Below are 21,039 nucleotides of genomic sequence, written 5' to 3'. Positions count from 1 at the left end.
CAAATTTGCATGTTTAATAAAATTAAAATGGGTTTAAACTTTTTAAATTTATCCACTATCATGTCAAAGAAAGAATTATATGGATGTGAACACTTTATTGCCTTCTTAGTAACAGAGGAGGATGGGGCCAAAAATTTCACTAATACTTGCTATTGGTAAGTTGGGAGAGCAGTTTGACCAGCCCACTGATAGTAACATCTGTCTCCAGATCACTTTTCACCAACTCGACCTCAATTACAATGCACAAATCATTCTTCATCAGCTTCAATTACTACAAGATCACTCCTCAAACAAGTGAATGCATAGTCCACTGTCTATGGACTCCAAAGTATGACTACTAGGAGCTTGACAAGTAAATGAAGGAGGATTCACCTGCAGATAGGAATCAAATCTCCTTCAAATCACACAACACCGTGTTCAAAAAAGGGAAGGAATATTAGATAATGTGGTCTGAATACTAAGTCTGATGAACAAACTGAATCGTCCTATCAAAGTTGACCAGGCGTTAAACAAAACACTAATAACAACAGGAGGCTCGAACCAACTTAAATATAAAACAGTCTCCATGCATAAGGTAACTTTAGATTAATTATGGCAGAAACGTTAGTACACCAGGCGAAATGCTTAGCGGTATTTCGTCTGCCGTTACGCTCTGAGTTCAAATTCCGCCGAGGTCGACTTTGCCTTTCATCCTTTCGGGGTCGATAAATTAAGTACCAGTTACGCACTGGGGTCGATTTAATCGACTTAATCCCTTTGTCCTTGTTTGTTCCCTCTATGTTTAGCCCCTTGTGAGCAATAAAGAAATAAGATGCATTATGGTAAAATCCGAAATCCGAGGAAACTGGCGGTGTTCTGCATCGACAAAATTAATCTATATTAGGTCACAATGAAAAACGACGACTGTCACATCTGGAACATCTTAGATCCTGGGACTCCTGAGTTCAGGGCCGATCTGAGGTTAAACAACAAAAGTAGTGACCACTACTTCTATTGAAGTGTAATCGCTGTCCACCCTATTTCATAGTAGTATAAACGACAGTGCAGTGACCGCTTCCTAAGTATTTCGGTAGTTATCCGTAAATTGTTTTAGAAATTACTCGAGGGTGTTTGTGTGTGTCTGTATCTTTGTCAGTATATCTGTTTGCAGCACTCTTAATGCAAGTGTATGTGTTTATGTACATAGGTAAAAGATAGTATGTGTATGTGTGTTCGTTAGTGACAGCATGTTAGTATTTCTTGGACTGTGTTTATGTTTACAAGTTCCTGCGTATTAATGTCAACAAGTCTATATGTCTAAATGTACCACCCGGGTGTGTTAAAGCATGAATTTCTATATATTTGTGCCATACCCTTTTGGACATGTATCCCTACTTAACTGGGTTCTCTTTTTCTTTGAGTATCATCTTTCTCTCATATGTGTGTATATATGGACGAGTATGCTTCCTGTAGGCGTGTACGTTTGTACTTGTACATATCTGTATTAACGGGTATTTATTTATCTTTGCAAATGGATGAGTCTGTGTGTGTGTGTGTGTGCGTGGAGCTTCAATTGAAAGAACTAGTGAACATTAAATGGTATATGTATGTAAGTGTGTGTGTATGTATGTATGTATGTATGTATGTATGTATATATATATATATTATATATATATATATATATATATGTATGTATATATGTATACATATATGTATATATGTATGTGCATGTATATATATATGTATGTATATATATATATGTATGTATATATGTATCTATATATATGTATGTATATATGTATCTATCTATCTATCTATCTATATATATATATATAAGAAACCAAGACATCCCTCCAACAACCTTCCCCTCCCCGTCAGTCATTGATTTTCCCCATTCACTCAACCACACACTTTTTCTTTCTTTCCTTTTATTTACAATGGTCTGTCAATCGATTTCTTAAAATATATTCTCACGCTTTAAAGTAAAACAACAACAGTTGCGTTGCTGTTGTTGAAGTTGTTGTTGTTGTGTGGTGAGAAATATGACACACCCAAAATGAGGATTCAGTCTTATGTAGAATGTGTGTGTGTGTGTGTGTGTGATGGAGTGCACCAAGAATATCGATATAGTACACAAGTAACCAGTACTACTCTGCGAAGGTGCATTAACTGGACAAACTATTTCTTTCCTGTAACTATCACTTATCTCAAGAAATCGAAAAATCAATCCACACAGTATTTATACCCTCACATACACACATTACATATACGTAAATATATAAACATTTATACACGCGTAATAGGTAGAGTTAAATCAATGTTTTGTTTTGTTTTACTTTTTTTAAGAAAAGGGACATTCGTACGTACGTACTATGGCAGTTTTAGTTACCACTTATAAAAGACTGTTATTTTAAAATGAAAATGAAAATATATAGAGCCAGATGATGAAAGACAGAAAAATGAATTAGGAACAAACGGAAGAAAGTGAGATACAGGTACAAATAATATCGAGCAGTGTATATGTGTGGGTGGGTGTGTACGCGCATGCAGATGTGAAGTGTGTGTGGAAAGCATGGGGAAGAGAAAACGAAAGAATAACTTACTTTTCGCTTTTGTTGTTAAGAAATCTCCTAAGCTGGTAATGTTAGAACGAAATGTTGGGAATTTTTTTGGATTGCTTTGTTTTGTAATAACAAATAATAAACATCGATATATTAAAACCAACTACTGTAAAGCTTGTGAATGCTTACAAGTACAACATCAACATCATCATCACGAAAAACAAACAACCGTGCTGCAGCAACAGTTTATGTAGCCGAAAGAGAGAGAGAGAGAGAGAGAGAGAGAGAGAGAGAGAGAGAGAGAGAGAGAGAGAGAGAGAGAGAGAGAGAGAGCTTTCGAAGTTTTGGATATCCGAGCGAAACTTTTAGTTTGTAACTCTTTCTCTTTCAAAAGCTTACTTCTCGCTCCTATAACACACACATACACACGCAATTCTTTATAGATATAATTAGAAAAGAATTCTTTGTGGAAATGAACGCGTCAATAAATAATAATGATAATGATAATAATAATAAAAGAAAAAGGCGCAAAAAACTTAGTACTGCGCTGTTAAAAAGTGGTGGGAGATGCTGAGTTGATGCAAAACTCCAGTGAAAGAAAACTTCGCGAACCGGTTTCGGTTATACCTTGAAATCCTTATTGTATCCCAGTGCCGCTTTTGCGTATGAAATAATCAAACTACAACTTAGGGCATTGCAAAATGTTGGAGCCTCAAAATAATTGAGGGATATATATATGCGTAATTTTTTTTTTTTAGAATTTTTATACAGCTTATGGCCTCACCAAATCTAAATCCCAGCACTATATGACACTCATCTTCTTCGCATATTCTTGAACGCCACAACATGCAGTTTCTCATCTCCTATAAATTAAGAATTCCATGTATAACCAAAGGAAATTATAACCCAGATTACAGAGACTGATACAGTGGAGCATCGGATTAAAAGCCTGATAATAATTAGTGCCATCACGTTACATTCTGAGTTCTATTTCTACCCGAACCAACTTTTTCAAAGTTGATAAGATAAGCACCAATCGCATACCTGTGCATATTCATTAGATACACCTGTCGCTTCAAATTTGTGGCTTTGAGCCAAAATTATGAATTATTATTATTACTATTCGGAAGGCGGTTAGCTAGCAGAATCGTTTAGCACGCCGGACAAAATGCTTAGCAGTTTTCTTTCGGCTCTTTTACGCTGTAAGGGGGTTCAAATCCCTCTGAGGTCATCTTTGCCTTTCATCCTTTCGGGATCGGTGAAAAAAAAAAGAAAAGATACCAGTCAAAAACTGGTGTCAGTGTAAATTACTAACCTCCGTCTCCTAGCACTGCTGGCGTTGTGCCAAAAGTTAAAACAATTATTATTTTTCGCTGAGGAATGGATTAGCTGGGAGCCAAACTAAATGTATAATAAAAGTATTTTGTCTCGCCTCACTGGTGACGACTTTACTTTTTATACCTACAGAGGTCAATAAATTGTATCCTGTAATATACAGGCTCTTTTCACTTGGGTGTAATCTACCTGGACATAGCGACAGCATTACAAAAATGATAAAGGTGGAGTAAACTGGGCGACAGCGGCACACTCGAAAGAACACAACACATATCTCCCACTGTATTTGGATATGCACCGAGTTCAAATCTTACCTCGGTTCGTTTCGCATATAAGTTTTACGGAGTTGATAAAGTTCTGGGATCGAGCTAGTTGACTCCAGTTCGTACGTACTTACATACAGTAAAGTTTTTGCCCCTTTTGTGTCTAGGTGTAAAGTTGCAACACGTAGGAGTGTTTCAGAAACTGAAACGGGTTTGTAGTTATGAAGACGGATCCATCAAGGATAATAACATAAAATAAAAGTAAATTTTAATTGGCACAACTATGACTATGCTTCTAAAATAAAAACAGACGATAAACATTAAAATACTTGGAGCATGAGAATTTCACAAACACGCACACACGCAATCACCAAATATCTGTTTAATGCATATATGTGTGTGTATATGTATATATGTGTGTGTATGTCTCTCTCTCTCTCTCTCTCTCTCTCTCTCTCTCTCTCTCTCTATATATATATATATATATATATATATATATATATATAGCGGTCATGTTGGGGCACCGCCTTGTATGTATGTATGTATGTATGGGTGTGTATACGTAATTCTCAACTTCAAAGTATTTTAATGTTCCATGTACACACACATACACACACACAAACGATATTATGTAATATATTATGTATTATATATCCATAGTTCACTCCATAAGAATGTGTGTGTATGCAGGTGTGTTAGCAGTCTGCACTTACGTCACACTAACAGGCGTAATTCCTGAGTTCGTGTGATAGTAAGCAGCGATCGCTAGTGGAATGGGATGGAGTGTTGCGTAGTTCTTGAAACAACAACACATGTGTAGTAATTATTTATAATATACGGACGAAGAATTAGTCTAACGCACGTGTTTTTAATGTACAGAACGCTTTTCTTGGTTTATTTTGTTTTATTCGTTTTGCGTGGATAAGAATCGATAGTGAATTTATAGCTTATCATATTAAATAACTATATCTCGGGCGAAGGAAAATTTCCCAAATTTCGTTTATTCTTCTTTCAATATTGCAGTACTTTGTCTTTCTTTTATCGCTCATAGTGATCTACAGTCTTAACTAATAACCTCTAGATGTTATTTCATCCGTTCGCAACTTTTACTTCTGAATTTTGATACATATTTCCTCTCTTAGTAAGTGTGGGATCAAATTGTCTTAAGTATGTTCATAGGAAGTCGTGAATAAGGTATATATGTAATTATCTGGTTACCTAAACATACTCACCTATAGACTTTCTTGCCCCTCTCACTTTCTCTTACTCCTTTCCTCTCATTTTGCTTTACTACATACAAGAATGTGTGTGTGTCTGTGTATGTATGTTTATATATATAAATATATATATATACACACACATATATATACTTATATGTAGAAGATATATATATATATATATATATATATATATATATATATATATATATATATATATATATATATATATATTTGTTTACATGTATAGACAAATTATTAATACACACACATATATATATATCATCATCACCATCATCATTTTGACGTCTGTTTTCGATGCTGACAAATGCACATATATTTATGAATGGGTGATCATATATATATGAGATGTACACACCACTATATATGCACACATATAATTATGTATGCATGGGTTTGTGCATATACAGATGACCATTCCTACATATGTTCACATATGATACATTGACACTGAGCAGTAAATTTGTTCAAAGACTTTTTTTTCTTCTTATACAGTAGTTTACAGTCCTGGAAGCTTTAACATAAATGAAATTCTGTAACATGAAATCTGTTTTCCTATTGATTTCCATGATATAAATTAAGGCATGTCCCTACAGAATTTTCATGGGAAGAAAAATGTTCTACAAACTTTCATGCGTAAAAAAATAACTACTTTAAAACCCATATAGCATAGAAAAAAATCTTTTGAAGAGAGATACATTATGGGATAAATAAAAGTAAATGCAATGGTTATTCAAGTATTTGCTTTGTATTTATCGGCACATTTTGTCATGTTTATACACTGGGCCACACACTCAGGAGCCATTCCACATCAAGCATGATATCAAAGCCACGAGAAAACAAGGTGAGAATAGTTACTGGAGTAGCTTCAAGAGAACTTGACCTCATTTTATCATTATTATGTATTGTTCCTACTGTAAACTTTACAATCTTCAAAGTTTTTTTGCATATGGCATAGTTTTTTCCCCACACCAAAGCTTTCTAACAGCCAGCATAATCTCCTGGCAACTCCTTTTCACATTATTGCTTTCCCTTCCACTTGACAGCCTTTTCTAGTCAGTTTCAATAAGAGTTATGCACTATATTGTGTGTATTCTATGTTTGCAAAAGTCAAATCCAACAATAGCAGTGATAAATAAGAAATTCACTTGGCAGAAGTGATAAAGAAGAAAAATCATACCAACTATATATTGTCTTACTTCATATAAATACACTCTGTATATCTGAACATATTGGTACATACCAGTACCTACAGAATTTGTGTGTGTGTGTGTGAGAATTAACCCCGACCACCATGATCACCAAAGTCACCGCTGCCGCTGCCGCCATCACCATCACAACCACCACCACCACCATCAGCATGATTTATGCCTGCTTTTCATACTAGCATTAGTTGGACAGTTTGACAAGGAACCAGTGAGCTGCAGGGCTGTGTTGAGCTCCAATGTCATCTTTGGCATGATTTCTATGAATGGATGCCCTTACTAATGCTAACCACTTTACAGAGTGTACTGGATGCTTTTTTATTTGGCACTGGCATTAGTGAAGTTGCCATGTAACTTGCAAGACAGAAAAGAACAGGGGAGAAAGGAAAGGGAAAAAAAAGAAGGTGGAGGTGAGTGGTTTTGTTAGGTACTGAAAGGCTCAAATATGATAAAGGAACAAAGATAGATATCTTGCTATAGAGGAGATACATAGCTAAAGGAGATAAAAGGAAGGTAGTGGTGGGGTACGAGAGCAAACTCTCAAGGATAGTATAAGAGAAAACTTGGACATTGGGTCATGGAAGGGGATGAGAGAGTGGATGCTTTCATAAAAGCATGAAGGGGGACAGTTAAAAGGTAGTGACAGAGGTTAATTTAGTGAATGATGAACTAGGATGGGAGTGCAGATAATGAGAAATACCAGTATGTAGAGAGGTAAACTGGGATAAATACGAGTGTCTCAGGTAGGAGAACAAAGCAAGAAATAGTGGGATGATGTGCAAGGTGTAGGAGCTGTGGAGAGGGAGGTCTAGGGGGTACATCTAATTCCTCTTATACTTAACTTTTTTCTCAATATATTTGCACTTTGTCGTACATGCACACAAACATTACACATTCAACAGAATACACTCTCTGAAATGTCATATGTTACTAAATTTTTGGTGGCATATCATCTAAAATGTATTCAAATTTATATTACTCGAAGAAATGGCACTTTATAAAAACACAAACTTGTATATTACTACATAATGGTGAATATTGTTAAATGTTGTGTTATATAATATACTGTGTTCTAAATAAAAAATTGCTAAGGAAACATATGTAGTAATAACAATTCATAGCCATTTGTATGATATCACTTTCAAGCTGAAAGTTGTTGAATATGCAAAGTCACATTCGAATTGAGCTGCAGAAAAAATGGTCACAGATTTACTTTTGAAAGAAGCGAAAATGAAATCTGGTGACATCAAATCATTAAAGAAAATTAGAATATGACAATCCCAATAAGGAGATGGAAACTATTTTGAGAGACTTGGTGACTGAATTGTGCACGAATGGACTTGTCACAAGAAACATCATTAGATTGTGGGCTCTCCAAGTGACTAAAGAAGATGGTATATCCAACTTTAAAGCATCCCCTAGCTGGTGTACAAGGTTTATAAAATGTAACAATCTTAGGCTGAGACAGAGGATTCATATTACACAGAAATTATCTGCCGACGTAGAGACCAAAGTTGATTCCTTCTATCAGTATGTAAAAGACCTACAAAAGAGCCATGAGTTTGCTTTGGAAGGAATCAGTAATATGGACGTAGCACCCCTTTTTTCCCAATATGGTTGGACTTGGAAAGTTGTCGTTAAAGGGAAAAACACAATTTCAGTGACAAGGCCCACTACACCAGTTTTAGTTTGTATAGCTGATGGCATGAAACTTACCCTGGCTGTTGTTTTCAAAAGAAAGACTTTCCCGAAAGAGAGGTTTCCGAAGGGCATAGTGGTGTATGTTCAGGAGAAAGGGTGAGTAGATGAAACCATATTGACGAAATGGTTAAACGATGAGTGATTCAAGCACCCAGGGACTATGCTTAATTCAAAGTTGCTTCTTGTATGGGATATGTTCAGGGTTCATGTGATTGACAGCATAAAAAAATAGATTAAAGGAGCATTGTACCTACCAAGCTGTGAATCTAGGAAGATGTACATCTGTGCTTCAGCCACATGACGTGTCAGTGAACAAGCCTTCTAAGGTGAACATGCATGCCAAGTGGAATGAATGGATGATTAATAGTGACAAGGAAATGACAAAGACTGGGAACTTTGAACACCCTGACCTTAAGACTGTTTGCTAGTGGGTGATAGATTCATTGGCTGAAATACCGAGTGGACTTGTGATGAAATCATTTTTGAAGTGCGGGATCTCAAATTCCATGGATGGTACAGAAGATGACTTATAATGACTTCGTCTGTGCAAGAAATGCTAGTCCCAGTGCTTTGTCAGTTAATGAAGATCAGGCAAGTGAAGAGAAGGTTCAGAGTGTATACAACGAGACCATCATAACCGAGGAGTTTTACCAGTTATTTGGTGAAAGGGATGATTAGTATAACTCAATACTTCCTTCGTTTATTCTTTCGATTTTTGTCACAATGTTTCATACACTTCCTTACAATTTAAAACAGCTTATTGCATTTTTTTTCCAATCATGGCACATATTACTGCATGGTTTTGTGTGTTCAGTGCTGCAAAAATGTTTTAATAATGAAAGGCATAAATCAAAAAGTAAAGGGAAAGTATCGAGGCAATTAAGTCTCAATATGATAAACAAGCCAACTAGTGTTATCAAGGACAAGATTTTACATTATAAACAAAGGTTTCTAAAATGCATGGACTTAATGGGATAGCAGTTGTTCAGAGTCATCTTCAATGTACTGAAAGCTCAGTTACCGAGCAACAACTATGTCAGTGTGATTCCTAATTGAACTTTGCTCTCCAACATCAAAAAAGTTGCTGCAACTTATAGCTGGGTCAATGATAAAATTCCTGATTTTAAGAGCGTCTTATAGGCGAGGGCATTTTATAGTTGAGTACATATGGTATATATATGTATATATCTATACAAACGGAGAGAGAGAGAGAGATGCATGTATATACATGTTAATATAAATATTAACAGCAGACATTCAGATTCTAAGCCTATACAAAAATACAATTTCCTGCATTATGGAAACTCTGGCTGTGGAATATAGTAATTATGGAAATTGTAAGGTATAATCACTCCTGAAATGAGTCCTATAATTTTACCCTTATGAATTTTATAATTTTCTATTTGAAAACTAAAATCATGAAATGTATATGTATATGTGTGAGTGTATATATATATATATATATATGCATATACATACATATATATATATATATATATATATATATATATATACATGCATATATATATATACTTGCATATATATATATACATGCATATATATATATATATATATATATATATATATATATATATATATACATGCATATATATATATATAATATATACATGCATATATATATATATATAATATATATATATATATACTAATAATAATAAAGAATGTGAAGACATGTACATCCACAAAATTTATTTTATAGTTACATGCAGCATATTATAATGACCTACATGTGCTTCCACTGTAGCAACTCACTGTTGCAACGTATACTCCACTGATACAATATATACTCCAGACAATTTTTACTGTCCAGTGAAGAGTACATGGAATTACCCATCAGAAGAATTTATGGAGTGACTAACAACTAATTGTAGTTACAGATGTTAAATACTGATCTTTGGGGGTTAGCTGTTAACCGGAACTTAACTGAGAACTAATACGGTACCCAGCCAGATAATACATCCCTCCAAACTCACTCATATATATATATAACGGGAAGGTTTACGAAAATAAACAAAAGACAAAGGCAGGTGGAGTACAAATAAAACAAATGTATGAGTATGGCACTCAGGAATAGAAATAGAACAAGTCTTTTACGTTTCGAGCCTATGCTCTTCGACAGAAAGATACACAGAAAAAAAACAAGGAGAGAAAAAAATGTGTGTAGGAGCTAACAATCTATCATGGCATTCTGACTTCAGGCAGAGGTCAGAGGTCGATGTTAGACACTGGAGGGACAGTAGGGGAGATAACAGAGTCAAGTGACTTCCAAAACGTGTGGGGTGTGGGTTCGGATGGGGTAGAGTGGGGGTTGTGGGGAGAGTGAGAGGAGGGGAGGGGAGAGAAGAGGAAGAGAAAGAAGGGAAGAGGAGGGAAAGAGAGTAGGGGTGAAAAGATGAAGGACTGAAGAGAAGTAGGAGTCGGGGGGAGGTTAGATGAAAAAAAAGGGGGGGAGTTGAGCCCAAATGGCGTAAAAGAGCGAAGAGAGAAGATTAATCCCTGTTCTCAGCGCAAGCAGGAATCCGGATGGCCTCTGTGCAAGGACAATCCAAACACAGACAGGTGTTGCAAGGAGTGACTGGTGGAGCGGAAATGGCGTGAGACTAGAATGTCATATATATCTATACTAGCATTGAAGACCCATCATTGTCGGGTCATAGTGCTAGTGCATGTACATATGTGTATATATATGTGTACATATTACATGTACATCTATATATATACATCTACACATAAAATACAAAATACAAAGTTATATCTTGATATCGCTAGTGATAACAATACTCAAAATATATAACAGACCGGAATTGTTAGCCCGTCTCTTGTAATTTCGATCAATTGTATCTTGTCCTCCCTCTTGTATAGAAGTGTGGCTACAATCCAGCCTACCTCTACTTCTGGGTGGAGGGGTATTTTTAATTTTTTTTGCCCATGAAACTACATGAACCCTAAGTAAGGCATGTGTAAAATTTGAATGAAATTGGTTGTGTAGTTCTCAAGTTTTAGGGAAACACACAGACAGACAGACAGATACACATTCTCAGTTTTATATATATAAAGATATATTTATATATATTTATAACCCATGCCCACATGGAAAACAGATGTTAAACAATGATGAAAATGATATATAAATATGTAAATGTATATGTATGTGTATATGTGTGTGTGTGTGTATAAATATATTGTTGATGGCGTAAGAATTTATAATCATTTGAGAGAACTGGATCACAAATTACATATAAGGCTTCAAATAATAGCATGTAAATATTGGATTGAAAATTGCTTCAGGATAGAAAAAGTTGAAAATGGTATGTGTGTATATGTATAAATATATATATGTATGTGTATATACACATACACACACACACACATATATATATATCTGGCGAGATAGTTGAATTGCTTGAACGGAGGTGGGTTGATATATGCTGCATTCAAGAAGTGAGGTGGAGAGGAGGTTCTGCTAGGTTCCTCACAGGCAAAGGACAGAGGTACAAGATTTTCTGGGCTGGGAATACTGACGGAGTCGGGGGTGTGGGCATGCTTATCGCCGAAAAATGGGTAGATAAGGTAATCGAGGTAGTCAGAGTAAGTGACAGAATAATTAAGATTAGATTAGTGCTCCACCATAGTTTAGCAACTATTATATCGGCCTATGCCCCTCAGCCAGGGCTACCTGATGGACAGAAAGACTGTTTCTATGACACCCTACTGCAGACCACATCATTGACGAACGACAGGGACCTTCTCTTTGTGGCTGGTGACTTCAATGGGCATGTTGGACGACGTGCTGGGGGCTTCCATGGCGTACATGGAGGCTACGGTTATGGTTCCCGCAACGAGGAGGGAACCAGGCTGCTGGAGTTCTGCGATGCGAATAGTCTTATGATTTGCAACACTAACTTCAGGAAACCGACAAGCCACCTGGTCACCTACCGATCGGGCCGGCATACTAGCCAAATCGACTACATCCTTGCCAGAAAAAGGGAAAGATGGCTGCTTATAAATGCCAAAACCTTCCCAGGTGAAGAATGCACCCCACAACATAGACTGGTAGTTAGTGACTTTAGGATCAGGACAAAGAGGGCGACTAGAAGACGACCAACATGGAGAAGAAGGGTCTGGAAGCTTAAAGACCCTGCGAATGGACAGAGATTTAGAGATATGTTATTTGAAGCCTTAGACGAAATGGAAGGGAGTATAGCTACGCATGGGGTAGAAGACAACTGGACGCTTCTGAGGGACAACCTGCTGAAAGCCGCTGACCAGATCTGTGGCTGGTGCAAAGTCCCCTTAAGACCCAAAATAACGTGGTGGTGGAACAATATTGTTGACAGGGCTATTAGACAAAAGAAACAGGCTTGGAAGGCCTGGAAGAACGGTGGTAGCAGGGAAGTGTATCAGTCTGCCAGAAGGGAAGCCAGGAGACAGGTCTATCTAGCCAGAGGGGAGGCAGATAAGGAAAAATTTGCCAATGTCCTGCGTCGTGAGGATGAAAGACTTGAGGTATTTCGTGTTGCAAGACAGTGTGTGAGAGAGAATCGTGACGTGGTAGGAGAGAAATGTGTTCGCATGGAGGATGGTTCACTTGCGTTAAATGAGGATGCAAAGAGAGAAGCTTGGAGACGCCACTATGAAAGGTTGCTGAATGAGGAAAATGAATGGGATAAAGAGAGTCTGCCGAATGTCGACCCAACAGAGGGACCAGCAATCCGAGTTAACAGTTCCTTAGTAGATAAGGCAATTAGAAGCATGAAAACAGGGAAAGCCCCAGGCCCATCAGGAATTACTGCAGAGATGCTCAAAATATCTGGTGGTGTCGGCTATAGCTTAGTCACCCGTATAGTTAACCAGGTGATACACGAGGGGGTCATACCCAATGACTGGTGTAGCAGCATAATAGTCAACTGCTACAAAGGTAAAGGCGACGCCCTAGAGACAAATAACTACAGGGGCATCAAGCTGCTGGATCAGGTAATGAAGGTTACGGAGAGGGTTGTAGCCCAACTAATTAGAGAGAGAGTTACCTTAGATGATATGCAGTTTGGGTTCGTGCCAGGGAAAAGTACTACTGATGCTATATTCCTGGTAAGACAGCTGCAGGAGAAATACCTAGCCAAAGATAAGCCCTTGTACCTGGCTTTTGTTGACTTGGAGAAAGCCTTTGACAGGGTCCCCCGGTCCCTTATCTGGTGGTCAATGAGGAAACTAGGGATAGAAGAATGGTTGGTGAGAGCTGTTCAAGCCATGTACAGAGACGCTGCTAGTAAGGTGAGGGTTGGCAACGAGTACAGTGAAGAATTCCGGGTAGAGGTTGGGGTCCACCAAGGTTCAGTCCTCAGTCCCCTCCTATTTATCATAGTCCTCCAGGCAATAACGGAGGAATTCAAGACAGGTTGCCCCTGGGAGCTCCTCTATGCTGATGACCTTGCTCTAATTGCTGAGTCACTATCAGAACTGGAGGAGAAGTTTCAGGTGTGGAAACAAGGATTAGAATCGAAGGGCCTTAGAATCAACCTAGCCAAAACCAAAGTTCTAATAAGTAGGAAGGTAGATCAATCACAAACGCCTTCAGGTAGATGGCCCTGCTCGATCTGTAAAAAAGGTGTAGGTAGAAACTCTATAAGATGCACCAAGTGTAAGCTATGGACACATAAGAGGTGCAGCAATGTCAAAGGAAGGCTAACTAGGAAAATAGTTTTTGTCTGTGGCAAATGCTCAGGAGCAATAAACACTGGAAATATGCAGAGACCAACTTCTGCCACGTTCCAGGGAGACAAACTAGAAGTAGTTGATAGCTTCCGCTACCTAGGAGACCAAGTCAGTAGCGGGGGTGGGTGTGCTGAAAGTGTAACTGCTAGAGTAAGAATAGCCTGGGCAAAGTTTAGAGAGCTCTTACCCCTGCTGGTGACAAAAGGCCTCTCGCTCAGAGTAAAAGGCAGACTGTATGATGCATGTGTACGTACAGCCATGCTACATGGTAGTGAAACATGGGCCGTGACTGCTGAGGATATGCGTAAGCTCGCAAGAAATGAAGCCAGTATGCTCCGATGGATGTGTAATGTCAGTGTTCATAATCGTCAGAGTGTAAGTTCCTTGAGAGAAAAGTTGAACCTAAGAAGCGTCAGTTGTGGCGTGCAAGAGAGACGGCTGCGCTGGTATGGTCATGTGACAAGAAAGGCTGAAGATAGTTGTGTGCAAAAGTGCTACACCCTAGCAGTGGAGGGAACCTGTGGAAGAGGTAGACCCAGGAAAACCTTGGACGAGGTGGTGAAGCACGACCTTCGAACTTTAGGTCTCACTAAGGAAATGTCTAGAGACCGAGACCTATGGAAGTATGCTGTGCATGAGAAGACCCGGCAAGACTAGTCAGGCCATAACCCGTGGCCCCGACCGGGGACGTAGTCAGTCCTGTGCATACCTTCCTTCTTGTGACACTTATGAAGACCTGTTGAGGCAAGTGAAAATCAAATCAAATCAAAACAAATCAAAATAGATGAACATCAGTGGAATTGTATTCTTTGTGGTACCAGTGCCGGTGGCACACAAGAAAACCACCCAAACGTGGCCGTAACCAGTACCGCATCGACTGGCCTCCGTGCTGTGGGCACAACACACACCATCCGATCGTGGCCGTTCGCCAGCCTCATCTGGCACCTGTGCCGGTGGCACATAAAGACACCATCCGAAGACCCGGCGACGTAGTCAGTCCACCTGTGCATACCTTCCCTCTTATGACACTTGTGAAGACCTGTTGAGGCAAGTGTGTGACACTTGTGAAGACCTGTTGAGGCAGAGGCAAGTGTGTGACACTTGTGGAGACCTGTTGAGGCAAGTGTGTGACCCTTGTGAAGACCTGTTGAGGCAAGTGAAATCAAACCAAATCAAAATAGATGAATATCAATGGAATTTGTATCTTTGTGGTTCCAGTACCGGTGGCACACAAGAAAACCATCCGAACGTGGCCGTCGACTGGCCTCCGTGCTGTGGGCACAACAAACACCATCTGATCGTGGCCGTTCGCCAGCCTCACCTGGCACCTGTGTCGGTGGCACATAAAAACACCACCACCATCCAAAGACCCGGCGACGTAGTCAGTCCACCTGTGCTTACCTTCCCTCTTATGACACTTGTGAAGACCTGTTGAGGCAGAGGCAAGTGTGTGACACTTGTGAAGACCTGTTGAGGCAGAGGCAAGTGTGTGACACTTGTGGAGACCTGTTGAGGCAAGTGTGTGACACGCGTGACACTTGTGAAGACCTGTTGAGGCAAGTGAAAATCAAACCAAATCAAAATAGATGAACATCAATGGAATTTGTATCTTTGTGGTTCCAGTACCGGTGGCACACAAGAAAACCATCCGATCGTGGCCGTTCGCCAGCCACATCTGGCACCTGTGTCGGTGGCACATAAAGACACCATCCGAAGACCCGGCGACGTAGACAGTCCACCTATGCATACCTTCCTTCTTGTGACACTTGTGAAGACCTGTTGAGGCAAGTGAAAATCAAATCAAATCAAATCAAATCAAATCAAAACAAATCAAAATAGATGAACATAAATGGAATTTGTATCTTTGTGGTACCAGTGCCGGTGGCACACAAGAAAATCATCCGAACGTGGCCGTAGCCAGTACCGCATAGACTGGCCTCCGTGCTTTGGGGACGTAACAAACACCATCCGATCGTGGCCGTCCGCCAGCCTCATCTGGCACCTGTGTCGGTGGCACATAAAAACACCATCCGAGCGTGGCCGTCTGCCAGCCTCGTCTGGCACCTGTGTCGGTGGCACATAAAAACACCATCCGAGCGTGGCCGTTCGCCAGCCTCGTCTGGCACCTGTGTCGGTGGCACATAAAATCACCCACTACACTCTCGGAGTGGTTGGCGTTAGGAAGGGCATCCAGCTGTAGAAACACTGCCAGATCTGACTGGCCTGGTGCAGCCTTCGGGCTCCCCAGACCCCAGTTGAACCGTCCAACCCATGCTAGCATGGAAAACGGACGCTAAATGATGATGATGATGATGATGATACATTTATGCATGCACACACAGTCACACACACACATGTTGATTTTAGCTTCTAAATATTCTTGAAATTGTGTTAGAATAATTATAATTCATCCCTGAGTTTCTATGCGGTGAAATTGCAGGCCAAACCCTAAAATAAGTTGTTTTACTTTACAGCTTCCATAAGTACAGAATTTGATAACCTGAGTTTCTATAGAATTCTTGAATTTTAGTATAGGTTAACAATTTGAGTGCTAATCTTTCTAAAATCTTAAAGCCCAAAATTCTGGGACTGATTTCAGATTCTACAATTTTTTTAGTGATTGGAGATGACCTCATGAATTTCAAATGCTTTCAATCTGTATGATTCTTGTTATTATTCGTATTAGCTGTATGGTTCTTGCTATTTAATCCCAGTTCAATCTTCATGAAGCATATCTATAGTGTGAGTTGAAGCAGATTAGACCTCTATTCTAAAAAAAAAAAATTAAGCTTTCTTACTGGCTGTCTGGTAAGATCATGTGACTTGTCCTTAATAACTGTATGTGACTAAAGTGATGAGCTGGCAAAATCATTAGCATGCTGGATAAAAGGCTTAGTGGCATTTCGTCTGTCTGTACATTCTGAGTTCAAATTTCACCAATGTGCACTTTGCCTTTCATCCTTTCATGGTCCATAAAATAAGTACCAGTTGAACAATGGGATTGATGTAAATGACTTAACCCCTCCCCCAAAATGGCTGGCCTTGTGCCAAGATTTGAAACTAACAATTATATGTGAAGAGGTTTTACATAACTCTTGAGTATAGATTTGTCTACGATCAAATAATAGATCCTTATTATTTCCATGATATTGATTCTAACCATGTGCTGTATCACCAGTATCTTTATTAGTTTAACTCAGGTCCAGTAATGGATGCAGTTCTCATGACCTCTGCCGGCAATAAATGGCTGGTAAGATGATGACGCCCTGGTTGTTGTTTTATCCTGAAGGAGTGGACCTGTAATCAAAAACTTTCAAGCAGTGACCATCCTTGTTTGTATACAGTTGAAATGTGTTCATTATAGTACTTAATTTGTGTTTTATGGCTTCCTGAGAGAACCAAAAAAGGTTTCAAGCTATATCATGTCAACTCCTTCTATTTTGCTTCTGGAAGAAATATCTACAAGATATATTTTTGTTTATATTTTTGTTAGTAATCTCAGTGTTGGCTCTCTTTTACTCTTTTACTCGTTTCAGTCATTTGACTGCGGCCATGCTGGAGCACCACCTTTAGTCGAGCAAATCGCCCCCAGGACTTATTCTTTGTAAGCCTAGTACTTAATCTATCGGTATCTTTTGCTGAACCACTAAGTTACGGGGACATAAACACACCAGCATCTGCTGTCAAGCGATGTTGAGGGAGCAAACACAGACACACAAACATATACACACACACATATATATATATACATATATACAACGGGCTTCTTTCAATTTCCGTCTACCAAATCCACTCACAAGACTTTGGTGGGTCCAAGGCTATAGCAGAAGACACTTGCCCAAGGTGCCACGCAGTGGGACTGAACCCGGAACCATGTGGTTGGTAAGTAAGCTACTTACCACACAGCCCCTCCTATGCCTAAAAACATTTACTTTAAAACACATTTAAAGAACAATTCCTATAGATATTTAAAGAACAATTTTAAAGAACAATTCCTATAGATATTTAGAAATGTTTTCTGTACACACATACACCCACCTATACTCACATGCATGCATGCAGACACACACACACACACGCACACACATGCATACACACATGCACACACATACGATCCAGCCCATACGAGTATGGAAAAATAGATGTTAAAATGTTGATGATGAGGAAGAGTATGATATGTGTGTGTGTGCTTGTTTGTATGTATCTATAAGCATGTGTATATGTGTGTGTGTGCATGAAGTTGTCATTTTCACTTCCTCACATGAAACCACCTCAGCTAAAAATGGTTTTACCATGTTTATATTCCCAGTGAACACTACATTCTGTAACTGTACTGTTTTAATGTTTTGTGAAATAAAAAGAAAACCCTTACTTCAAAATCAAGTATGAGTATGCAACAATACTGCCTCAAGTATCTGTTCTTTGTATGCCAGCATAGGAAAATCGGTGTAAAATATATATGTATTGTATGTATGCATATACAATGTTTTTTAATCTGTTGATGCAAAAACACAAGACTGTTCAAAATTCAACTTTAGTAAAAGTATGTAGAATCTAAAAATCTTTTCATATGTCAAGATGTCATTCTATATCTGAGTTTTACACAGTTATCTTGCTCAAAAAAGTGAAACCTGTTTATGGATTAAGATCTTCCATATAACACATAAGGAAATATATCTCTATACTTTTCAAATTTATTCTTATCAAGTATTGAGGAAAAAAAATCATCTCTTCTATTGATTCAATAATCATTTTTGTATGTTCACCTCATCTTTAGAAAAGAATATTTTTTTTATTCAGTATTTACATTGCATGACACTTTCATCATTTTGCTCTCCAATCTTCATTATATGTTTTATTCCTGAATGTGTACATAGTACCAGTCTGGAATTGAATTACGAACCATTATTTCTAAAATAAGAGTAATGATTTTCTTATTCACTAAGCCTTTGATGCCTGTATCATCTACATAACCAAGAATACGAATCTCATGACAACTGGTGATGAAAATGTAGCAGGAATATTCTGCAATTACTTGATGTTGTGATTCACTAGAATATTACCCACATGATCAACAAAATCTGACCAAGCATAACCTCATTTGGAATAGGCTCCTGTAACAATTTCAACTTCTGGCATGCCTCTTTCTGTGCCATCAATCTGTATAAAAGTGACAAACCATGACTACCAGACAGAGCTTTGGGAAGTAGAGGAAAAAGCATGAAATAACATGGCAGATGGACAGTGAACAGATGCAGGCAGTGGCTGAACCAAGCTGACATTAGCATAATGAACTACCAACCACAGCAACACAACAATTAGCAGTTACCTTTTTGAATACTATTAGAATTACACCAAGAACAATAACATAACAACTCTCTCTCAATATCTGTCGTTCATAATAACAACAGTATTTCACTTTTGCTTGCGTATAAAAAGAATAAAAGTTTGTTTGTCAAAAGTCTCAATAGATTTCATTGTCTTCTTCAATGTACAACTGTGGATCACTAACACAAAAAATAGCAGTCAGCATAGCAACAGTACAATATAGATCAAACCATAGTAAATACTAAATATTATTTTGTATCCAGTGACAAGGTTAATGCTCCTAAAAATCATAACTGTAATAACAACAACACATCTCATATTTTGACATCTAATCAATTTTGTTGCTCTCTTGGTGACCATGTGTATCTATACAGACTTAACTCATCAACTATTACTTAGTATACACCTCCACTGCTATTATGCCATGAACAATGGGGTATTCAAATATATTTTAATTAGTGATAGATACATTAGTTTAAAATCATACTAGGTTTATATGGGTTCTAGCCCCTAGAAAATATCAATCCAAGTTTTTAAAGTAAAGTTAAATATAGTAGGGCTATTAGTAGCTTAATTTAGTGAACCAAAATAATGTTTGATCTGTTGAAAGTACACTCATATGAGGAAAAAAAGAATTGTTATCTTCAATGGCTAATTCTGGTGAAGGAAAACAAGGGATACAACTTGAAATTTCAAATAATAAAAACGAAATATTTTTAATAGGTAAAGTGAACTGGATTAGTTTGAGAAGGAAAATCATGAGGAGAAGGCATCTTTTACTTGTTTCAGTCATTCGACTGTGGCCATGTTGGGGTTCTGCCTTGAAGGGATTTAGTTAGCTGAGTCAACCTCAGAAATTATTTTTTTTAAAGTCTGGTATTTATTTTATGGGTCTTTTTAGCTGAAGTGCTAAGTTATAGGGATGAAGACAAACCAACACTAGTTGTCAAGCTGTGGTTGGGAACAAACACAAAGATACACTCACATATAGATACTTGTGTGTGTGTATGTGTGCGTGCACACACACACACAAACACATATTATGTATATACTAGCAAACGCCTCCCCCCGCATCATTTAGACAGTTTGTATAGGTGAAGAGGGTTAACTTGGACCGTGTTAAGTTGTGGAGATGTTTGGTGTTTGTATGGAGTTGTTACTTTTGGTTAGGGAATTAAAGATTCCTGAGACGTTAAAACTGTTGACTGTTTCTTCTAAATATGGAAAATTGATTGATAGTGAATCTTAACGCAGTGAACCTTTTCAAAATTGTCATGAGGCTAATAAAATGAAGGAAAGCTATTCAGCCCACAATATATACAACGTCCAGTGGAGTCAGACATCATAATTAACCTTAAAGTTTTTGCACTCAAGCAGTTTCACATTAGGATAAGCACAATATACTCTTCCATAGTACATACCTCATGTTGACACCTTTACGTCAGACTGAACACTGTTTTATCTCCAAAGTGAATATTGCAAGTAATATTTAAGCAATAAACAGTTCTCTAGCTTTTGCATTTGATGACTGTTGCTTTATGTATTTTATTTCAAATTTCACTAGCGTAGTGGTTAGAAATATGAGATAAGTAACATTAATTTCAAATAAAAAAATCACTCGATGGACAGGCAAATAGAAACTGCTATTCAATAAAGGTGCAAAAATGCTTAGGGAAGTCTCTCTTCTCTCAAAAAC

The 21,039-nt window shown here is 38.1% G+C and overlaps 1 protein-coding gene across 18 annotated transcripts in view; it reads right to left on the bottom strand.

The window, feature by feature from the left end:
• Positions 1 to 21,039, bottom strand: part of LOC115209155 — a 1,103,332-nt gene that overhangs the window by 1,069,498 nt on the left and 12,795 nt on the right. For 9 of the 18 annotated variants that reach the window (XM_036501164.1, XM_036501167.1, XM_036501166.1 and 6 more), the window contains exon 1: positions 2,583 to 2,780. The exons of 1 other annotated variant lie outside the window; for it this stretch is intronic. The gene's annotated coding sequence lies outside the window, so the exon portion shown is untranslated. Of the gene's footprint in view, positions 1 to 2,582; positions 2,782 to 21,039 lie in introns of those variants that run through there. 8 more of the 18 variants (XM_036501159.1, XM_036501162.1, XM_036501161.1 and 5 more) reach the window with 3 other exon arrangements.

The sequence above is a fragment of the Octopus sinensis genome, linkage group LG3 (assembly GCF_006345805.1).
Source record: "Octopus sinensis linkage group LG3, ASM634580v1, whole genome shotgun sequence".
NCBI lineage: Eukaryota > Metazoa > Mollusca > Cephalopoda > Octopoda > Octopodidae > Octopus > Octopus sinensis.
The sequence above is the reverse complement of the archived record's forward strand: the minus strand, read 5'-3'. Positions and strand labels throughout refer to the sequence as shown.